The sequence below is a fragment of the Elaeis guineensis genome, chromosome 5 (genome assembly GCF_000442705.2).
Source record: "Elaeis guineensis isolate ETL-2024a chromosome 5, EG11, whole genome shotgun sequence".
In the NCBI taxonomy this organism is placed as follows: domain Eukaryota; kingdom Viridiplantae; phylum Streptophyta; class Magnoliopsida; order Arecales; family Arecaceae; genus Elaeis; species Elaeis guineensis.
The window spans coordinates 41,417,936-41,438,376 of NC_025997.2; positions in this window are offsets into that span (position 1 = coordinate 41,417,936).

Consider the following 20,441-nt stretch of genomic DNA (forward strand, 5'->3'; position numbering starts at 1 on the left):
TGCTTCAGCTTCTTTACAGTCTCCACTCAGTCCAAGCAAGATACCTCTCTCCAATCGAAAAGTGAAATTCGAGAAGAATATAGATTTCAAGTTTTTTGAAAAAGAAGGGTTCTCTATTGGATCAAAGGTTAAAAGTCAAGGATGGGAGTTTTATTGTTTATTAAAGGAAAATACTTATATTGATTTGGTCAAAAAATTTTACTTAAATTTGAGTTATTGCAATGGAACAGTAAAATCCTTGGTGAAAGAGGTTAACATAGTTCTTGATCCATTGCACTTAGGACAAATCTTACACTTGCCTTGTGAAGGCTATACTCATATGGAACTCCCAATCAAAGAAGAAGGATTAAGTGCTATTTTAGGGAGAGCATTTACTGAAAACTTAAATAAATTAGAAGCAAAAATTCTTTCAATTGAAATGAGGCTTTTGCATCACATGGTCACCAAACTTTTTGTCCCTAGGAGTGGCAGGCATGACCTCTTATCTGGTAGGGATATTTGCATCATGTACCATGTGATCAGCCAGACCCTCTTGAACCTTCCTGCTTTGATGTTTGAGGCCATGAGGGAGATCCTGAACAGGTCTACGGCTCACTTGCCTTATGGTATAGCACTCACCTTGGTCTTTAAGAAGTTAAGAGTCTATTTTGAGGGGGAGGTAGTCATCAAATTGTCACACTCTGACACCATCAACCGCCACACACTGCACCGCATGGGTTTCTCAAAGACTGATGGTGGTTGGTCGAAGGGTGTTGAGGAGAGAGTAGAGGAGGAGGGACCATCTTCACCTCCTCGTGATCACAGAGCATCTTCTGATATTCAGTTCGTATCTGTTCACGAGGCTGGTCTCTCAGAGTCAGTGAGGAGGCATGCTTCAGTTCCACAGTCAGAGAGCAGGGTACATTCTTCAGAGTTCAGACTTGCAGATGATCAGATTGAGCTGATGTCCCAGCATGTTGCCTCCATTTATCTCAGCAGTTTGCCACCTCAGTCTTTGCTCAGAGGTCGACATCTCAGGAGGACTCAGACCAGACTTTGATCCCTCATATCTCTATTATTTTTCAGATGCTCACAGCTCAGTCCGTATGATTTGAGGAGCTTGAGGGATGTGTTCTAAGACTGATGGACAGAGTTCTAGATTTATAGAGGTAAGTATTAGCCTTAGCCCATCCCCAGCTGCATGAGGACATCACAGAGGTCTCCAACTTGTCTGCAGAGGTGGCTAGACTTCAAGGAGTTTTGGAGGGTGGATTTGATTTTTTGAGGAGAGAGATCAGGGGCTCTAGTGAGACTGTCTCTACTCAGATTGATGTCTTGATGCAGTCCATGATGAGAGCTTTGGAACAATTGGACACCATCAGACTTTCTCTCCTAGCACAGTCCATAGCTTCTCAAGTTCCAGGATCTTCTCATCCTTCTGCTCGTGCTGGTACTTCTACCCATGGCCGAGGTAGACGTGGTCGAGGACGTACCCGTGGCCTTGATCTTGAGACTCCACATCATATCTCTGACTCTTCAAATTCTGATCCCTCTAGCCATGATATCTATTAGATCTAGTATAGTTAGTCTTTTATGTCTAGGTTCTAGCTTATGGCCTTTGTAATTATTGGCTGATTGACTCATGGATAGTTATATTTTTATCCATAATTTTTGTATGGCCTATGTACTTTGACTTGACTCGTATGTATTGTGACACTTATGTCATATTTTGGATATATACATATATATGCTTTTAACTTCTATGAATATCTTTGGATTGATTTTTATGAATGGCATTAATTGAAATGTCTTAATATGATATGAAAAATACCTCATATATATGTTATGAAATCTTATGAATGGCAATATCTTCTATATGAGCAAATTGAAATATCTTTTATGATTGCTATAGTGAGGGAGAGTCTCTTTTATTTTTTTTTAAAAAAAATGGGAGTAATAATCTTAATTGATATTGTCAAAAAGGAGTAGATGAACAAAATCGAGCAATAAGCAAACTTGTCTAAAATCGAGAATAAGTAAAATTATCAAAGCAAATTTGTCAAAAATATATATAATCTTATACGCTATCTTAACACTAATCTTCAAACTACTCATGATGCATTTTATTCAAATAATTGGCTATGATGTTTAAGTGATGCATCTTCATAAATTTGAAATTCTTGATTAATACTTTATATATGTTATATTTTGCTTTTGCTCAAGTATTTTATCATCATCAAAAAGGAGGAGATTGTTACTTCATGAATTAATTTTGATGATTACAACACATTTGAGGGGGTTACTAATGATTTTGGCTTGAAAAAAGATTTATTATATTTCAGTGGTAAAATTATAATTTTATGAAGTTCTGATTCGAAAGTCTCAAGAGCAAGAACAGAAGATTTGTAATCTATTGGTGGCAATTTTATACTTTTTGGATAGATATGTTAAGAAAAATTTGAGTTTAAAGAATTGGGTCGATCCTATGAGTCGACTCCTGTCAAAAGAGGCTGAATGGTATGCTATTTTTGGTTGGCACATCCAAAGGGATCGACCCCATCAGTCGATCTCTGTTGCTGTGCAGGCCAAAGATATAGAACAGTGATTTTCTGTTCTATGCCACAGAGGTCGACCCCATGAGTCGACCCCTGTGTAGAGGTCGACTCATGGAGTCGACCCCCTGTGATGGAAACTTCCGTAATGACTAATTTACAGCTCTTTTTGACAGTATTTAATACTCATTTAATGATCTCCAATGGTTTTATTTCAGTCCAGATTTTTTTCTACCATATATTGAAGCTATAAAGACACTTAAAGGAGGGAAAAAGAAGTAAGATTGAAGAGACTCAAGCATTCATTTCAGCCCTAAGCAAAAAGACCTCTTCAAGAAAAAGAAGCCTTCAATTCAAGTTCACCAACCCCTCTAAAGCTCATTCAAGTCTTCAACTACCTTGAGAGAAATCAGAAAAACTTTCTTCTTATTATGTAAAGTGCATTTAAAGTTTTATTTGCTCATTAAAGGAGCTAAATTTGTATTTTCGTGTGATTAACTCATATACTCTATTTTGTCTTGATCTTTAGTTTTGAAAGGATTCCAAAACTTGAAAAGGTTGGTCCGAACCTTGAATCGAATTGTATTGGGTTGGCTTGTATCCGAAAAATAAATGTTCTAGCTTGAGATAGCTAGAGTCGGAGGTACCGACGTTGTATTCTTGTTGAATATGATTTAGTGGATTTGAATTTTCAAGTAGGAGCTTAGGAAGTGGATATAGGTGCAAAGTTGGCACCGAACCACTATAAATCTTGTTTGTTTGTATTGTGCTTATTTGCTCTCTTTCTAAATTTTCTTATCTCCTTGCATTCTTGCATCTAATTTCTACACCTTGCTTAAATCAGTCTCTACATATATCCTACTCATTGTTATTTAATTCTCATAGTTCTAAATTAATGTTAAATTTTTAAAAATCTAATTCACCCTCCTCTCTTGGGTTGCATAACTGGGCAACATAGAGAGAACCTGATTCAAAAGATAAATCACAGAAAGCAATGCATGTCTCCAAAGAAAGACAAGAAGGTCTGTGAAGCTCATCCTGGATCAGACCATATCTAACAGAGTCCGATTCCTCCTTTCAGATATCCTATTGAGTTGAAACATCCTTGGAGGTGTCGACTGTGATACTATGCCATTATCTTTAAGATAGGTCTGAAATTCTCTACTGAGATATTCTCCTCCTTGATTTGATCGAAGAATTTTTATAGATTTTTCGGACTATTTTTCTACTTTATGTCTGAACTCTATGAAGTTTTCAAAGGCTTCAAACTTTCTGTGCATTAGATACACAAACCTATACCGTGAATAATCATTTGTAAAAGGTATAAAGTAGACATATCCACTCTTGGCTTGTACATCAAATTGACTACACACTTCAGTGTCTACTAAGGCTAATATCTTAGTGGTCCTTTACCCTTGTCCCACAAAAGGTAGCTTGACTATTTTTTTTTGAAGACACAATTCACAAACCGGATAAGACTCGAAAGTCAATGGTCCAAGAAGACCATCTTTCTCCAGTTTGTTGAGTCTGTCTTCTCCAATATGCCCTGACCTAAGGTGTCATAGATACTTTTGGTTAATCCCATCTTTAAGTCTCTTGAACCCTATGGCATTCATAATTTGCTTATTAATATTTACACTCGCATCCATATGCAAATGATAAAGACTATTAATAAAAAAAGCACATGCAATAACTTTATTTTTGAAATAAATTGAACACATGTCTTCATTGACATAAAAATTATAATTATCCTGTACCAGCATAGAGATGAAAATCAAATTTCTATTGGCTACAGGTACATAATAGCAGTCTTTTAAAATTAAACAAGTCTTAATGGTAATCACAGAGGGTAGGTCCCAACGGCCACAACAGCAATCCTTGCTCCATTGTAGGCTTGGAGAGTGATCTCACCTTCGCTCAGCCCTCTTACTTTTTCAAGATCTTGCATAGAAGTGCACAAATGAGCACTTGGACCAGAATCAAAAACCTAACTAGAAGAAGAAAAAATCGTTAGATTAGTTTCAATAACAAGCATATCAGATGTACATTTAGAAGGTCCATCCATCTTTCTGCTCTTGATAGTCATCAGGTAGGCTAGACAGTTTCTCCTCTAGTGGCCTTTGACGTTGCAATGAAAATACTTTTCTTTGTCATCGATCATCTTCGGAACTTACTATTGGGAAATATGTCCCAAAAGCCAATTATCAACCTGTTGATGATAAAGCAACCTTATATTGTAATTGATTTGTTAATAAATAAAATATATTTTTTGTATTTTCATCACAAGTTTTCATCTTCTAATGAACTCCGTTGTTGTGATAAAGTCCTTAAGACTATTTAGGTTTGATAAAGAGAGGATTTATTGATTAGTCCTTAAAACTGTTCACGACCAAATGATGGGCTGTTAATAAGGACGATAGCTTCTATCGAGTATAGGTCACTGTAGGCCATATGGATTGGTTGTCCTGTTAATCAAGAAGTATGGAGACACTGGTATGGCATACAGGTGAGAGGTAAGGGTATATCATCATGGAACGTGACCAACTCCAGAGCATTCTGCTGTCGAGAATATCTCTGATGGGATATAGGTATAAGTGTCCCTTAGACCTGAGATCGCCTTAGTGACTTGCAAGCAACTCATTGTGCTTTGGTATTGGACTAACTGAATTTCTAATTCAGTGATGGAAGGCTTCTAGGCATAATTAAGTACTTGTACAGTCAAAATATCAAATCCATCTGATGGATTATCCTGGCCAAGATTTTGCTAAATTGAAATACAGTGACTCATTCTTCTCCAACTCTTGGAGTGGTCAATCCCATCTCGATCACACTCTAACTTCACAAGTACTTGACTATGCCCAGAAGCCTTCCATTACTGAATTAGAAATTCAGTTAGTCTAGTACCAAAGCACAGTAAGTTGCTTGCAAGTCACTGAGGTGATCTCAGGTCTAAGGGATGCTTATGCCTATATCCCATTAGAGTCATTCTCGACAGTAGAATGCTCTGGAGTTGGTCACGTTCAATGATGATGTACCCTTACATCTCACCTATATGCCATACCAGTGTCTCCACACTCCTTGGTTAAGAGGACAACTAATCTATATGGCCTACAGCGACCTATGCTCGATAGAAGCTGTCATCTTTATTAACAGCCTATCATTTGATCGTGAATAGTTTTAAGGACTAATCGATAAATTCTCTCTTTATCGAACTTAAATAGTCCTAAAGACTTCATCATAACAACGGAGTTCATTAGAAGATGAAAGCTTATGATGAAAATGCCAAAAATATATTTTATTTATTAATAAATCAATTACAATACTTGGTTGCTCAACCGTCAACAGCTTGACGATTGGCTTTTCGGATATATTTACCAACAACTCCTACTTGTCCTAAAGCCACTCGGTACAGTATCTAATACCAATCTTCGACTTGTGGTTGTCGAACTCCTTTATCGCCAGGGCTTTAGTGAAGGGGTCAGCCAGGTTCTTCTTTCTGTCGATTTTTTGAAGGTCGACGTCATCTCGATCCACGATCTCTCAGACTAGGTGGAAGCGATGCAAAATGTGCTTCGTCTACTGGTGTGCTTTGGGTTCCTTCGTCTGAGCTATGGCACCAGTGCTGTCGTGTAGAGCAGGACCGAATCATCGAGGGAGGGTGCTACTCCGAGCTCGGTGATGAATTTTCTCAGCTACACAGCTTCCTTCACAGCATCCGATGCTGCGATATACTCCTCCTCACAAACTGAGTCTGCCACAGTATGCTGCTTGAAACTCTTCCAGTAGATAGCTCCACCATTCATAGTAAAGATATAACCCGACATGCTTCTGCTGTCATCATGGTCAGATTGAAAGCTGGAGTCTGTGAATCTCACAAGTTTCAGATCTGACTCACCATAAACCAACCATTGATCCTTAGTATTTCTCAAATACTTAAGGATGGCTTTAACCACTTTCTAATGGTTTTCTCCAGGATCAGATTGGTATCTACTCACTACTCCCAGTGAGTATGCCACATCTGGTCTTGTACATGTCATGGCATACATGATAGATCCCACGATCGAAGCATATGGGACTCTACTCATACGCTCTTTCTCTTCAGGAGTTGTCGGACAATCCTTCTTAGAGAGAGAAATTCTATGGCCTATCGATAGATAGCCCTTCTTAGAATTTTCCATGCTGAACCTCTTCAGCACAGTGTCTAGGTACATGAACTGGGATAACCCAAGCATCTTTTTAGATCTATCCCTATAGATCTTCATCCCTAGGATGTAGGATGCTTCACCCAAGTCCTTCATGGAGAACTGCGATGACAACCAAATTTTTATTTCCTGTAGTGCGGGGATGTCATTCTCGATTAAGAGAATATCATCCACGTACAAAATAAGGAATACCACAACTGGATCATTTGCCCATTTATAGATGCAGGGCTCTTCTCCATTCTTAACAAAGTCATACGTTTTGATCACCTTATCAAAACGCATGTTCCAACTCTGAGAAGCTTGCTTCAATCCATAAATAGATCTCTGAAGCTTGCACACCTTGGACTCATCTGTGGATGTAAACCCCTCAGGTTGTATCATATACACCTCTTCGGTCAGCTCTCCATTCAGAAAAGCTGTCTTTACATCCATTTGTCAGATCTCATAATCCAGATGGGCAGCTATTGCAAGCATTATTTGAATGGATTTGAGCATTGCCATAGAAAAAAATGTCTCGTCATAGTCAATACCATAACGTTGACGATACCCCTTGGCAACCAGATGGGCTTTATAGGTCTCCACCTTTCTGTCTGTGTCTTTTTTCCTTTTGAACACCCATTTACACCCAATGGGTTTAACCCCTTCAGGTGGGTCAACCAATGTCCATACATCGTTGACCTTCATGGACTCTATTTCGGATTTCATGGCTTCAAGCCATTTTTCGAAATCAGATCTCTCCATTGCATCCATATAGGTGATCGGATCCTCATCGTTCTCATCAAGTTCGATGGGATCACCATCCCAGACCAAGAAATCGTAGTATCTGTCCGATTGATGCGGTACTCTACCAGATCGTCTTAATGGTGCAGGTACATTGGGCTCCAGATCTGATTTAATCAAATCTGACTCAGGTTCAACTATTGGTGTCGGTCCTTCTACCTGTTGAACTTCATCAAGTTCAAACTTAGAGACAACGGTTCCTTCACCAAGGAACTCTTTTTCTAAAAAGATTGCCTTAAGGCTGACGAACACCTTTTGTTCATCAGCATGGTAGAAAAAATATCTTTTGGTCTCTTTGGGGTACCTGATGAATGTGCATTTGTCAGACCTAGGTCCAAGTTGTCTGTAACTAATCTTTTGACATAGGTCGGGCACCCCCAGACCCTAAGGTGTGAAAGTGCTGGTTTACGCCCTGTCCATATCTCATGTGGAGTCTTAATTACAAACTTACTTGGAATCCTATTTAACAGATAATAGACCGATTTGAGTGCATATCCCCAGAAGGATATCGGCAAGCTGGCAAAACCCATCATGGATCGGACCATGTCTAACAGAGTTCGATTTCTCCTTTCAGACACACCATTATGCTGTGGTGTTCCTGGGGGAGTCCATTGGGAGAGAATTCTATTCTCTCCTAGATTTGTGAGAAACTCACTAGAAAGATATTTTCCTCCTCGGTTAGATCGAAGAGTTTTAATACTCTTCTTAGTTTGTTTTTCTACTTCACTTTGAAATCGTTTGAACATTTCAAATGAATCCGACTTATGTTTCATCAGATAGACATATCCATATCTGGAGAGATCATCCGTGAAAGTTATGAAATAGAAATATCCACCTCTAGCACTTGTGCTCATGGGCCCGCATACATCAGTATGTACTAGGCCCAAGAGCTCAGTAGCTCTCTCACTTTTTTCAGTAAAAGGTGACTTGGTCATTTTACCAAGAAGACAGGACTCACAGGTTGGAAGTGATTCACAATTACTGACTTCGAGGATTCCCTCTTGAGTCAACCTGTTTATTCTGTTCTTGTTTATATGACCTAGCCTATAGTGCCATAAGTAGATATCTGACACACTATCTAATCTAGGGTGCTTGCCAGTTGAATAGACTATATTAACAGGTTGTGATAATATATACACACCATTGTTCAAATATCCATAAAAAATAGTGACACCATTCATAATGATATTACAAACTTATTTCTTTATTGAAATTTCATAATTATTTTTGGTCAGAAGGTCTACAGAAATGATATTTAAAAAAAAATTGGGACAGAAATGATAATCATTAAGAACAACGATATGGGATTCAAATACAAGTTTCAAGATTCCTAATGCTAGAACTGGAACTGGTCTTCCATCTCCAACGTTCAGGAACCTCTCACCTTGCTCAAATCTTTTATTGACCTGCAACCCCTGCAACGAATTGCAAATATGGTAAGGGCTATTGGTATCCAATACCCAGTCAGTTATATCACAAATAGAGAAATTGCAAGGAGTTATCATATAAATACCTTGCCCAACAATAACTTGCTGCTTTATCTGTCTGTTCGGATCTAGGGAGGCAATGTATTGAGGATAGTTTCTCTTTCAGTGCCCCCGCTTCTTGCAAAAGAAGCATTCAGCTTGACTCTTATCGGGCTTAATCTTTTTGGTCTGGTCCTGCACTGATGTCCCAGTGTGAACTTGCACCTTTTTCACTTTCTTCTTCTTGTTCTTCTTCTCCTTTTTAAAGGGTCGAGAACCAGAAGAAGAACCTCCCACTAAGTTCACCGCTCCTTGTGGAGTTGGTGATTCTTCTCAAAGTTCTGAAGCAACCCCAGTAACCCATGGTAGTTTACTTTAGGCTTTGTCATTCTATAATGAGTGAGGAATAGGAGATAAGACTTGAGCAGTGAGTTCAGTATTGCATCTTTCTCAAGCTGCTCATGCAATGAAAAGTCGAGCTTGCTCAATCGTTTCATCAGTTCGATCATGTACAATACATGATCAGTGACAGAGGCACCATCCCGCATTTTGGTATTGAAGATGGCACAACTAGTCTTGTGCCTCTCCACGTCATCGGGTGTGCCAAAGGTATCCTCCAACACTTGAAGCATGTCCTTTGGCTGAGCCATCTCGAATCTGTGACTGAACTCATCGTTCATGGCAGCCAGCATGATACAGCACACCGTGGTCCGATCACTGAGCCACTTCTTGTAAGTGTCTCTGATTGTTCCATGTGCATTGACAGTTGACTCCTCAGGTGTCGGATCCATTATCACATATAGGATCCGTTCATGCTCCAGGACTATCTTCAACTTTCGGTACCAGCTACCAAAGTTAGGTCTCACCAATTTATCATTGTCCAACAATGATCGGAGCGGTAGAAAAGTGGCCATATCTGCTCAAAGAAAAACCATAACCTAATTAGTAATTGATTCATTAAACCTAAAGATTTAAACTTTAATCAAAAGGTTTCTCTCACTATTTTATTCGAATTGGTAGCCTCTACCCCAATTCAAGAAATTATCCTAATTCCTTAGTGGGTACTAAAATCCACTTAGACTACACACAAGCCCAACTTTGGTTGGCCAACCCATGTACATCTAAAGGTAGGTTCATAACCAATTATTTTTCTAAATAATTTTTAGTAATTTTAATTTTACCCCAGAAACCTAATCAGTAGGCTTTGGCCTCCACTGTAAGGATCCGGTTAGGTCCAACCATTAACATGACCATACTTGGTGCATCTAACCAACGAATGATTAAGCCTAACTTTGGTTGGCTCACCTAACCACCATTAGAGAGACACTTTCAAGTCATCATATGATGAGTGATAATTTCATTAGTCAACAAGCACCAGGCCTTTGGGTCTGCAATGATTATTGAGTTAATGGACTCATTATCAAACACCTTAATGGGAGGCTATGACTCAGTTATCTTCATAATTTTGTCATTTTAAGGACCTAATAATTTTAGAGGATTTAAATGATTTAGAGGATGAGGTCAGATGAACCAGTTTATCATGATTCTCCCACTGGCTTCACCAAGTCAGCTTAAGGGAGACCATTAAAAGGACTGTTCTAGGAGCACCTAAATCAGTCACACTGATTTACCTAGCTGACATGGGTCAGCTCAAATAGTCAAGTGATCCGATCAAAACATAATTTCACCAAGAGGCCAGGTAAGTTCGATCAACGGGAGGGTCAGCCAAAGCGTGCCTTAGACACCATCAAAAATGGCCAGGTAAGCGGACTCCCAATTAAATACCACCAGTCTGGTTTACCTTAGACACCAACTGGTTTAATTAGTTTCGATTAGATCAACCTAATAGTTCATGCTAGACCGCTTAGCCAAGAATCAAGTCCATTTGATTCTCGTTAAAGATATGGACTTGACCAACTACAACTATTGTAATTGATCTAGAGAATCCTTGATCTAATCTAAGACAACAATTGATTAGATTTAGTCAATTCTGTAATTAAGTCCATCTTTAATCTAACCATAGGTCTAACCCAATTAATGGATCTAATTTCCACTAACCCATTAACCCAATGTATTATGATTTGGGTCTTAGGTTCTTCAATTCACAATCCTAGAACCTAATCAAACAACTTCTTAATTCTTAATTAAATTTTGGGCTGAGGGTTGGGTTCGGCTTTTCGAAAATAATTTTCATATTTGTAAAATAATTTTATAATATGATTCTACTAACCATATTGCATGTTTGATTCATAATCAAGATGCAAGTGAAATAAACATGAAACTACTTTAGATCTAATCTAAACAGGTTCATGTAATTGAAACAATTTCAACTTTAAATAATTTTTTTGCATAAAAATTATTAACAAAGAGATTTTATTTTAAATTTAAATATTTTTTAAACCTAATAAATCATAAATTTAATCTAGATCATATCTAACAAATTTATGATTAAAGATAGATCTACACGAACTAGGACAATCTTTGCACTGTAAGGGGTAAACCTTACAGCAGGATAACCATGCAGTTTGTGATTGATCTAAAATTTTAATTTTAGATTTAATAATTAGATTATAAATTAGATATAATCTAAGAAATAATCTAAGCATGTATAAATAATCATGTAATAAACAACCTTAGGCTCTGATACCAATTGAAGGAACCAGATCTAGGGTTTCAGGGTTAGATCTTGAAAATTTTTCAAGATTAGGCAGCAGAAGATTAAAATAAATCAAAATTTATTTTTTAAAATTAGAGAATCTCTAGATCTAAGATTCTATTACATGATTATTACATAGCATTAAATCAAAAATTAAAATATATAGAGCATGAACTGCATGTTGATCATATCAACATGTTTCTATACTACATCTAATGTATGTATTAAACAATAGATCAGATCTATTATCTTGCAAGTTAGACGTTCTAACCTTGCTGATCCGGGCTTGAGAATAATGTTATGAGCCGCACATATGTCCGACCTCTAGGAGTCATCCACACGAGCCTACAAATCTCGATCAGAAGTCCTGCTCCAGGAAATTAGCACAGTATGCTAGTACTGCACTGATCCTTCTTCGATGGTTGATCAGATACCTCTTTCTTCTTGATTTGGACTCTTCCAAAGATGAAAAGTAGGATGAGAAGTTTTAGATCTAAGATGCTCTCAGAAAACTCAAGATGGAGGAAGGGAAGAGATGAAACTAACAACCCTAGAAGAAGACCCTCTTCTTCTTCTCTTTACTCTCTCCTAGACACCCTATCTTGTGTCTATTATATCTCCACGATCCAAAGATCTTTCTCTCTAATTTTTGGATGCCCCAAAGATCTCTAAATCTTTATCTATTATGAAAATTTCATAAAGAAACTCATTTTATAAAAAAATATATGATAGAGTCCTTGTCTAGGTCAAATACCTAGTCAAGGCTTATCCAAACATGGCAAGAAAAGGGGCACCCAACTCTTGGGCACCTCCTCCTTATTTTTATGCATGGATCACCAGCAAAGGGTGCACAATATGTGCCCTAAAAGTCACAAAAATTTCAAAAAAAATTTGGATAAATTTGGTGCAAAAAGGAAAGAGTTTTGGATTTCTAAAATTCTATCTCATAGAATTTGAAAATCCAAACTTATTCCTACTTTGATTTGATCCATAACCACTTTTTATGTATGAAAGAAGAGAAGAAACCTTTTGGATATGGGAAAGACCTGGGAGAGGGCTTTTGTCGCACAAAATAAGAAGGGATTGGTGAGGAATAAGAGAGAGGGCATGGGGGGCTTATGTGGCGCAAGGTGGAATCCTAGTCTTACTAGGATTCTATCTTATGACTTGTTTTAATTTGGTTTCTCAAATCAAATTAAATCAAAATTATATCAATCCAATTAAAATAAATTTTAACCCAATTAAAAATCTAATTTAATCAGATTAAATTAAATTTAAATTTGATTTAATTTTTTAATCAAATTAGAAATTAGGTTGACCCAAGTCCTAATTGAACTAGGACTAGTTTTTTTCTTGCACTTGGCTTATCCAATAAATCAATTGGACTTGATCCAATCAAGCCCACACCAAATCTAATTAAATCAAATTTAATTATACTTAATCTCAACCCATTGGCTTAATCAAATTAAGCCAATTAGCAATCGAATTGCTAATCGATCCTCCTGTAACACTTGCACTAGGTTAAATGTCAATCGTATTGATCATTTAATTCTAGAATGATTCTTAATCGTTGATCAATTATCCGATCAGATCATGAACTCTAATGAGTATGACCTCAGGTCTGAACCTAAGTCGGTAGCACAGGAATAAATTTTTGTACCAATCGAAGTGACCATTTAGCAATGGTACCCGACGACCGGATAGGTCGAATGTGTAGAACAACATCCTTAGAACCCATGCAGATATAGTTTTCATATAATTCATCTCCTTGACCAAAATGATTATAGGACACCTCAAAGTTCAACTGTCAACTCTGATCAGGTTGTCCACATTGTATTTCAAAATATCAAATCCATCTGATGGATTACCCTGGCCAAAGTTTTGCTAAATTGAAATACAGTGACTCATTCTTCTCCAACTCTTGGAGTGGTCAATCCTATCTCGATCACACTTTGACTTTGCAAGTACTTGAATATGTCCAGAAGCCTTCCGTTACTGAATTAAAAATTCAGTTAGTCCAATATCAAAGCATAGTGAGTTGCTTGCAAGTCACTGAGGTGATCTTAGGTCTAAGGGACACTTATATCTATATCCCATCAGAGTCATTCTTGACAGCAGAATACTCTGGAGTTGGTCACATTCAATGATGATGTACCCTTACATCTCACCTGTATGCCATACCAGTGTCTCCACACTCCTTGGTTAAGAGGACAACCAACCTATATGGCCTACAGCGACCTATGCTCGATAGAAGCTGTCATCCTTATTAATAGCCTATCATTTGATCGTGAACAGTTTTAAGGACTAATCAATAAATCCTCTCTTTATCGAACTTAAATAGTCCTAAGAACTTCATCATAACAATGGAGTTTATTAGAAGATGAAAGCTTATGATGAAAATATCAAAAATATATTTTATTTATTAATAAATTAATTATAATACTTGGTTGTTCAACCGTCAACAGCTTGACGATTGGCTTTTGGGATATATTTTCCAACATTGATTTGGTTTGAGAAACCAAATTTGAACAAGTCATAAATTGAACCCTAGTAAGACTAGGATTCCACCTTGCGCCACCTTAGCCTCCCACGCCCACTCTCTCTTATTTTGTGCGATAAAATCTTCTCTCCCAGGCCTTCATGCATGTCCAAAGCTTTCCACTCTTTCTCTCTTACCTGGAATGTGATTGTGGACCAAGTCAAAATAGGAATTAGTTTGGATTTCAAATTCTATGAGATAGAATTTTAGGAAACCAAAACTTTTTCCTTATGGCACTGATTTTATCCAGATTTTTTTTGAAATTTTTGTGGCTTTTATAGCATATATTGTGTGCCCTTTGCTGGTGGTCTATGACAGAAAAAAAAGGAGGGGGCACTCAAGAGTTGGGCACCCCTTGTCTTGCCCTGTTTGGATTTTCCTTGACTAGGTATTTGACCTAGACAAGGATTCTTCATATCTCTTTATTTAAGATGAATTTTTTCTTGAGATTTTTTATTGATTATAGAGCATTGAGAGACCTTTGGGGTGTGTGAAAATCAAAGAAAAAGAGTATTGGAGCATGGAGATATAATAAACACAAAACTAGGTGTCTAGGTGAGAGCAAAGAGAAGAAGAAGAGGGTCTTCTTTTAGGGTTGCTGAGTTCACCTCTTCTCTTCCTCCATCTATGAGTTTTCTGAGAGTGTCTCACATCTAAAATTTCTTTTTCTATTTTTCATCTTTGGAAGAGTCCAAATCAAGAAGAAGGAGGCATCTGATCGATCATCGAAGAAGGATCAGTATAGTACTAGCATATTGTGCTGATTTTCTAGACCAGAACTTCTGATCGTGATTCGTGGGCTCGTGTGGATGACTCCTAGAGGTCGGACATGTGTGTGGCTTACAACATTATTCTCAAGCCGAGATCAGCAAAGTTAGAACATCTAACTTGCGAGGTAATAGATCTGATCTATTATATTTTACATACATTAGATGTAGTATAGAAATATGTTGGTATGATCAATATGTAGTTCTTTCTCTTTATATTTTAATTTTTGATTTAATACCATGTAATAATCATGTAATAGAATATTAAATCTAGAGATTTTCTAATTTTATAAGATAAATTTTGATTTATTTTAGTCTTTCGCTGTCTGATCTTGAAAAAGTTTTAAGATCTAACCCTGAAACTCCAGATCTGGTTCCTTCAATTGGTATCAGAGCCTAGGTTGTTTATTACAGGATTAGTTATACATGATTAGATTATTTTTTAGATTAGATCTAATTTATAATCTGATTATTAAATCTAAAATTAAAATTTTTAGATCAATCACGAACTGTAGGTTGTCCTACTGTAAGGTTTACCCCTTACAGTGCAAAGGTTGTCCTAGTTTGGGTAGATCTATCTTTAATCATAAATTTGTTAGATGTGATCTAGATTAAATTTATGATTTATTAGATTTAAAAGATATTTAAATCTAAAATAAAATCTCTTTGTTAATAATTTTTGCGCAAAGAACCATCATATATTTGTTTGAGATATTTGTGCAGTTTAAAGTTAAAATTATTTCAATTACATGAACCTGTTTAGATTAGATCTAAAGTAGTTTCATGCTTATTTCACTTGCATTTTGATTATGAATCAAACATGTAACTTGGTTGGTAGAATAATGTTATAAAAATATTTTATAAATATAAAAATTATTTTCGAAAAGCCGAACCCCAACCCTCAGCCCAAAACTTAATTGAGAATTAAGAAGTTGTTTGATTAGGTTCTAGGATTATGAATTGAAGAACCTAAGAAACAAACCATAACACATTGGGTTAATGAGTTAGTGGGAATTAGATCCATTAATTGGGTTAGACCTAAGGTTAGATTAAAGATGGACTTAATTAGAGAATTGACTAAATCTAATCAATTATTATCTTAGATTAGATCAAGGATTCTCCAGATCAATTATAATAGTTGTAGTTGGTCAAGTCTATATCTTTAACGAGAACCAAATGGACTTGATTTTTGGCTAAGCGGTCTAGCACGAACTGTTAGGTTGATCTGATCGAAACCAATTAAACCAGTTGGTGTCTAAGATAAATTAGATTGGTGGTTTTTAATTGGTCGCCCGCTTATCTGGCCATGTCTGATGGTGTCTAAGGCAAGTTTTGGCAGACCCTCCCATCGATCGAACTTACCTAACCTCTTGATGAAATTATATTTTGATCAGATCACTTGACTATTCGAGCTGACTCATGTCAGCTACGTAAATCAGTGTGACTGATTTAGGTGCTCCTAGACCAGCCCTTTTAATGGTCTCCCTTAAGCTAACTTGGTGAAGTCAGTAGGAGGATCATGATAAGCTGGTTCATCTGACCTCCTCCTCTAAATTAATTAAATTTTCTAAAATTTTTAGGTTCTTAAAATAAAATAGTTATGGTGATAACTCGATCATAGCCTCCCATTAAGTGGATGATAATGGATCCATCAGTTGGATAATCATTGGAGGCCTAAAGGCCTGGTTCTTATCGGCTGATGGAATTATCATTCATAATATGATTTCTTGACTGCATCTTTCTAAATGGTGGTTAGGTTAGCCAACTAAAGTTGGACCTAATCATTCATTGGCTAGATGGGCCAAGTATGGTCATGTTAATGGTTGGACCTAACCAGACCTTTTCAGTGGAGGCCAAAGACTTCTGATTAGGGACTGGGGCAAAATTAAAATACTAAAAATTATTTAGAGAAATAATTGGTTATGAACCTACCCTTAGATGTATATGGGTTGGCCAACCAAAGTTGGACTTGTGTGTAGTCTAAGTAGATTCTAGTACCCACTAAAAAATTAGGGTATAATGGGAGAAATCTTTTGATTAAAGTTCAAATTTTTAGATTTAATGAATCAATTACTAATTAGATTATGATTTTTTTTGTGCAGATATGGCTACTTCTCTATCACTCCGATCATTGTTAGACAATGATAAGTTGGTGGGACCCAACTTCGGTAGCTGTACCGAAAGTTGAAGATCGTCCTGGAGCATGAACGGATCCTATATGTGATAACGGATCCTGTACTTGAGGAGCCAGCTGTCAATGCATGTGGAATAGTCAGAGATACTTACCAGAAGTGACTTAGTATCCGGACCATGGTGCGCTGCATCATGCTGGCTGCCATGAGCAACGAGTTCAATCACAGATTTGAGATGGCTCAGTCAAAGGACATGCTTCAAGTATTGGAGGATGCCTTTGGCACACTCGATGATGTGGAGAGGCACAAGACTAGTTGTGCCATCTTCAATGCTAAAATATGGGATGGTGCCTCTGTCACTGATCATGTATTATACATGATCGAGCTAATGGAGCGTTTGAGCAAGCTTGGCTTTCCTTTGCATGAGCAGCTTGGGAAAGATGTAATACTGAACTCGCTGCCTAAGTCTTATCTTCTATTCCTCACTCATTATAGAATGACAAAGCCTGAAGTAAACTACCACGGATTTCTGGGGTTGCTTCAAAACTTTAAGAAGGATCACCAACTCCACAAGGAGTCGGTAAACTTAGTGGGAGGTTCGTCTTCTAGTTCTCTATCTTTTGAGAAAGGAAAGAAGAACAAGAAGAAGAAAATGAAGAAGATGCAAGTTCAGGCTGGGATATCAGTGCAGGGCCAGACCAGAAAGATCAAGCCCGATAAGAGTCAAGCTGAATACTTCTTTTACAAGAAGCGGAGGCACTGGAAGAGGAACTGTCCTCAGTACATTGCCTCCCTGGACCTGAACAGACAGAGAAAGAAGCAAGCTGTTGCTGGACAAGGTATTTATATGATAACTCCTTGTAATTTCTCTATTTATGATATAACTGACTGGGTATTGGATACCGATAGCCCTTATCATATTTGCAATTCGTTGCAGGGGTTGCAGGTTAGTAGGAGATTCGAGCAAGGCAAGAGGTTCCTGAGTGTTGGAGATGAAAGATCAGTTCCAGTTCTAGCATTAGGAATCTTGAAACTTGTATTTGAGTCCCATACCGTTGTTCTTAATGATTGTCATTTCTGTCCCAGTTTCTTTTTAAATATTATTTCTGTAGGCCTTCTGGCCAAAAATAATTATAAAATTTCAATAAAGAAATAAGTTTGTGATATTATTATGAATGGTGTTACTATTTTTTATGGACATTTGAACAATGGTGTGTGTATGTTATCACAACCTGTTAACATAGTCTATTCTACAGGCAAGCACCCTAGATTAGATAGTGTATCAGATATTTACTTATGGCACTATAGGCTAGATCATATAAACAAGAACAGGATAAATAGATTGACTCAAGAGGGAATCTTCGAAGCCAGTGATTGTGAATCACTTCCAATCTATGAGTCCTGTCTTCTTGGTAAAATGATCAAGTCACCTTTTACTGAAAAAGGTGAGAGAGCTACTGAGCTCTTGGGCCTAGTACATACTAATGTATGTGGGCCCATGAGCACAAGTGCTAGAGGTGGATATTTCTACTTCATCACTTTCACAGATGATCTATCCAGATATGGATATATCTATCTGATGAAACATAAGTCAGATTCATTTGAAATGTTCAAACGATTCCGAAGTGAAGTAGAAAAATAAACTAGGAAGAGTATTAAAACTCTTCAGTTTGATCGAGGAGGGGATACCTTTCTAGTGAGTTTCTCACATATCTAGGAGAGAATGAGATTCTCTCATATTGGACTCCTCCAAGAACACCACAGCATAATGATGTGTCTGAAAAGAGAAATCGAACTCTGTTAGACATGGTCTGATCTATGATAGATTTTGCCAGCTTGCCGATATCCTTTTGGGGATATGCACTCGAATCAGCCTGTTATCTGTTAAATAGGATTCCAAATAAGTCTATAATTAAGACTCCATATGAGATATGGATAGGGAGTAAGCCAGCACTTTCACACCTTAGGGTCTGGGGGTGCTCGGCCTATGTCAAACGGTTAGTTACAGATAAACTTGAACCTAGATCTGACAAATGCACATTCATAGGGTACCCCAAAGAGACCAAAAGATATTTTTTCTACCATGCTGATGAACAAAAGGTGTTCGTCAGCCTTAAGACAATCTTTTTAGAAAAGGAGTTCCTTGGTGAAGGAATCATTACCTCTAAAGTTGAACTTGATGAAGTTCAATAGATAGAAAGACCGACACAAATAGCTGAATCTGAGTCAGATTTGATTAGATCAGATCCGAAGCCCAATGTACCTGCATCATTAAGGTGATCCAGTAGAGTACCACGTCAGTAGGACAGATACTACGATTTCTTAGTCCAGGATGGTGATCCCATCGAACTCGATGAGAACGATGAGGATCCGATCACCTATATGGATATAATGTAGAGACCTGATTTCGAGAAATGGCTTAGAACCATAAAATTTGAAATGGAATCCATGAAGGTCAATGATGTATGGACATTGGTTGACCCATCTGAAGGGGTTAAACCCATTGGGTGTAAATGGGTCTTCAAAAGAAAGAGGGGTGCAGATGGAAAGGTGGAGACCTATAAAGCCTGTCTGGTTGCCAAGAGATATCGTCAACATTATGGTATTGACTATAACGAGACGTTCTCCCTTATGGCAATACTCAAATCTATTTGGATAATGCTTGCAATAGCTGTCCATCTGGATTATGAGATCTAGCAGATGGATGTAAAAACAGCTTTTCTGAATAGAGAGCTGACCGAAGAGGTGTATATGATACAACCTGAGGGGTTTACATCCACAGATGAGTCCAAGGTGTGTAAGCTTCAGAGATCCATTTATGGATTGAAGCAAGCTTGTCAAAGTTGGAACATGCATTTTGATAAGGTGATCAAAATGTATGGCTTTGTTAAGAATGGAGAAGAGCCCTATATCTATAAATGGGCAAATGATCCAGTTGTGGTATTTCTTGTCTTGTACGTGGATGATATTCTCTTAATCGGGAATGACATCCCCTTACTACAGGGAATAAAAATTTGGTTGTCATCATAGTTCTCTATGAAGGACTTGGGTGAAGCATCCTACATCTTAGGGATGAAGATCTATAGGGATAGATCTAAAAGGATGCTTGGTTATCCCAGTCCACGTACATAGATACTGTACTGAAGAGGTTCAGCATGGAGAATTCCAAGAAGGGCTATCTATCGATAAGCCATAGAATTTCTCTCTTTAAGAAGGATTGTCTGATAACTCCTGAAGAGAGAGAGCGTATGAGTAAAGTCCCATATGCTTCAGTCTGGGATCTATCATGTACGCCATGACATGTACAAGACCAGATGTGACATATTCACTAGGAGTAGTGAGTAGATACCAATCTGATCCTGGAGAAA